This window comes from Dendrobium catenatum, unplaced genomic scaffold (genome assembly GCF_001605985.2).
Source record: "Dendrobium catenatum unplaced genomic scaffold, ASM160598v2 fragScaff_scaffold_627, whole genome shotgun sequence".
NCBI classification, from domain to species: domain Eukaryota; kingdom Viridiplantae; phylum Streptophyta; class Magnoliopsida; order Asparagales; family Orchidaceae; genus Dendrobium; species Dendrobium catenatum.
Genome location: NW_021319089.1, coordinates 1,681,470 through 1,685,894, shown reverse-complemented (window position 1 = coordinate 1,685,894; position 4,425 = coordinate 1,681,470).

Genomic DNA, 4,425 nt, shown 5'->3' with positions numbered 1-4,425 from the left:
AGTCAAAGATCTAGGTGACCGGATTCAACTTGGTCCTTGTTTCTTTAGCTATATAATTTTTAATTTACTGGACGTTTATTTGTAGTGGTGAAGTTTATTCGCACAAGCCTTTATAAATCTGAATATTATGTACTGTACCCTATATGTGGTGCAAATCAGTCCAATGGAGTGAGTATTTATTTAATTGAGCTAAGTTTGTTTACGTGTTACTTAATTTGAGCTTGAGCTTGACTCGTTAAAAAGTTCATAAGCTGAAACTTGATTGGATTGCTCAAGCTCATTTAGAAAATTCTAACTCGATGAAATTGTTGAGTTAGATTTTTTGTTTAAATTAAAAAATTCATATGTTTAGAATTTTTTTATTTTATATAATTATTTGAAATTATTAAAATTAATATATATAAATATATTAAATATATTTAATTTTTTTTAGCGGCTTAACGAGCTTTCGAGCTGAGCCATGATTGTGCTTAAGCTTTAGCCTATTTAATATACAAGCTCGAACTTGTGGCTTGATAAGCTCTACTAGCAAGCTTTTTAATGAGTAGAGTTCGAATCGGCTTGGCTCACTTACACCCCTATGTGTTCCATTAAAAGAGAAGCATAAAATTAAGTTAAGTATTTTAGGGATCATGATGATTTGATGATGAGCGGCTTTACTTTTAGAGATATATATACCATAAAGGATTCGAGTAGCTCCAGTGGCGAATAAGATTAGAGAGTCGTCCTAGATAGTTTGGTCATAAAAGATGTTGGTTTTTAATGACTTAGGTAGGAGAGTAGATGTATGAGATATTGCCCTATGTTAAGAAAAATTAAAAAAAAAAAAGATTTTAAAAAATTGGTCGCAAAGTATTAGAAATGATTTTTTTATTAGATTTAAATAAGAATTTGACTTTTAAATTTTCATAGGATAAAATGGAGAAAAATGATTCATATAGCTCATAATATTTGATGGGATAAAGACGTGATATTATTGTTATTGTCACCCTATATGTGTTTAAATTAATTTCATATTTTGAAATAATTTATTAATAATATTAAGAACCTTATAAAATAGTATGTAATATGATTTATTTTAACCTAAATGTAATAATATAAATTTTAATTATTAAACATGAAATAATCTAAATATTTTAAAATAAAATTTATTAAACGAGTAATATATATTTATTTAGTTGGTAAGGAAAGATAGAAAGATGCATGCATGCTCAATTATTATATGGTTTAGATTTTAGAGCTTCAAAAGGATCAAATATGTAGCATCAATAATGATGTTCTTTTAATAAAATATTATCATTTATTTATATTTATTTATATATAAATATTTTAATCTTATCTATCATTAATCAATCAAATAATTACGTAGTAAAATATCTTTGGTTCCCACCCACCGAATCTGATTGTCTTCTTCTCCATAAAAGTTTAAAAATTTTAAAAAAATTAATTATGTTATGAAAAAAAAATCTTAACAACTCAATTAAACTAACCCTCTCCATTTATAAATTTATTTTAATTAATTAATTTTTTATTTATTTTTATGAACGTCAGCAAAAAGCATATATACCCCACCCTAACCTCTCTATCATTAATTATCTTTTAAGGGTTTGGATAATCATTAATTTAACGATAAATTATTTTGTTAAGAGATTGGATTTGTTGCCATTCCTTTCAATGGCTAAGACTTTAGAGCATCATTTGGTCAACCATCCCTATCTAATCTTTTTCTTTAAATTACAAAATTAACCATTCATTTTTTTTAAAATTAAAAAAAATTGCAAATTAAGCATATCATTCATTAACACTCTCTTTAATTTTTTAATTTGTGGTTTTTAAATAAAAATTAATGATTTTGTTCTAATTGCTTTGGTTATCCCTTAATCTTATAAACATTGCAAGGTTAGTCAATGGAGTTAGTGACTAATTATAATTAATAAAGCTATGATTATAATAAACAAATGTGGCTAAGGCCTAAGGGATTAGCATGAAAGAACAAATTTTATGTCCGAATATTTTAATCTATTATATATCTCTTATTTTAAATATTAGTTATAGTATTTTAATTTTGATAATATAACTTCTTAAATATAAAAAATAAAATAACTATATTAATATAATTTTATTATGCATGCATGCATGTAACTACTTTGCAAATTATTGAATAAATTGTTAATGATGACAAGATTGAATTATAGGCTTACAAGCAAGACAAGAATGAGATATATTAAATGCAATGATGTGAGGAATAAACTTGCATGGATCATAGTTAGTCAAATCAACCTATGATAAAATCAGGGTTGAAATCTACTTCTCTTATGAGAATCATCAATGAAATATAATTATAACGGTCATAATCTTAGTGTGATAGGTCTATTCGTCTGCATATTATAGAGTCGTTGATTTAAGTCTTCTGAACTATTAATCCTTGATTCCTTAGGATAGAGCCTCCTATCTTGCATACATATAGGACGATTGGTTGTGATTAGGATTTTAGCTGGCTTCCCTTTTCAGGCAGGGATATAAGTCCAGGATTGCATTAGCTAGGTCGTAGATGTTAGTATCGTGTGTACGATACTACATCTTTTATAGATTTAGGATCTAAAGGTGAGAGGTACGAGTGTACCTCTGTACACCTTAATGGTAGGTAAGTTCTCCATTCTCTCGGAGACTATAAATCCTACCCATCTGCGTCACATAGATGACGCCACCTCCCTCTTTCTCTCGTGCATGTCTGAGTGCGTTGTCCCTCTTTCTTTTTTTCAGTTCTCACTTCTCTTAGCCGGCCGGATGTTGACTGAACCTTGTATGACTGATCGAGCCAAGTTGGGACATTCCCCTTTGATTAGGAAGACCTAGAAATCCCTTGCACTAAACCTACTTTAGAGGAGATAATCTAACGTCCTTAATCGAGAGTCTTCTTAGATCGAGGTCTAAGATGTAATTAACTACGGGGGCTTGCGCCCGTAGGAAACCGATCCCCACAATCAAATAAACCTCATTCGAGCTGATGTATCGAATGGGGGAAATCTCGTGAATTTAGGGTTATAGATATTATTATCCATCGAGGTGCGTAGGTGAAAACCCGCTATCCTTCATGGCTAATCGTATCTATAACTCCATCTGCTCTTCCATCGGCCTGCTTGTGTCGATTGTAAAGGCCTACGACCATTTTGTCCTTCGAGACAGTGTGATCGTATTCTTTGCATTCGAACCACACGAGCAGAATCCTTTCGGAGACCCACAAATATTCTCAATTTTAGGCTTCGTTTGTGACAGTTTCTCAAAGCAGCTTCATAAAATAAAATTTTCTAATTAAAAAAATTATACTGAAAAACTATTTTTAAAACCAGTAAGAAAACTATCCCAAATGAAACCTTAATCATTTGTTCAATTTACTAAAATCTTTTTTTTTTCTTTTTATGATATCATTATTGCAATCCCGCCCAACAAGCAATGGAGGGGGCAAAACCTGAAACCAAATCCAAAGAGATTTTGGCCCCCCTTGTGGGGTCCAAGAAATTAATAATTCATTATGTTAGAAGAGGAATTAAGAAGGTATAATTCATTAGAGAAATATGAGAAAAAATTATAAAGAAAGAAGGCTAATTTGGGAAAATTTATATGGAAATATCTTCCTAATACAAGCTTTATTAATTAAAAAAAAATGTACTAATAAATTATTTTAGAAAACAGTAAGAAAGCTATTCCAAACAAAATGTTAATCATTTGTTCAATTTATTAAAATATTTTTTTTTCTTTTTATGACATCATTAAATAATTATACACATGATTTAGGGTTCATCAAATGAAAAAAAAAATCAGCTTCATCAAACAAAATTTAGGGTTCGTTCATGACGGCTTTCTTACTGCTTCTTAGAGATGCTTTCTAGTACAACAAAGATGCTTTAAGAATTAATAATAAAGCCGTCCCAAATGAAACCTTAACCTCCAAATGTAAGATACACCGAGCCTTGCCTCAGCCTTCAAACTATTTAATAGTAGGTATATAAATAACTCTATCTTAGAGCTAACAAGTGTTATTGTTGTTCAATAAGGTTATATGAGCGATAATGGGGAAATTAGATTAGGAAAAGAATGAGTTTTGTAAGGTCACATCGTCATATAATTAGAGCTAATTTATAGAATGTTGGTTAAGTACCATCCTTCTAAGACTGCATTAACGTAATAAGATAAGATATAATAGAGTTAGCAAATCATGATCTACTAATGATGTTTTGCTGGCTGAACCTAATTAACTTAAATACTTTGTTAAGCATGGAAATACTTTGTGTTATGCAATATCATTAGCCGCGGTAAGCACCATCCTATATAATAGAGTTAGATCCTAATTATGCATGTGATTAAGCATGGAAATACAAAGAGAACTGATAAATGTTGTGGTGAGTATAACCAACTAAGAGAGAA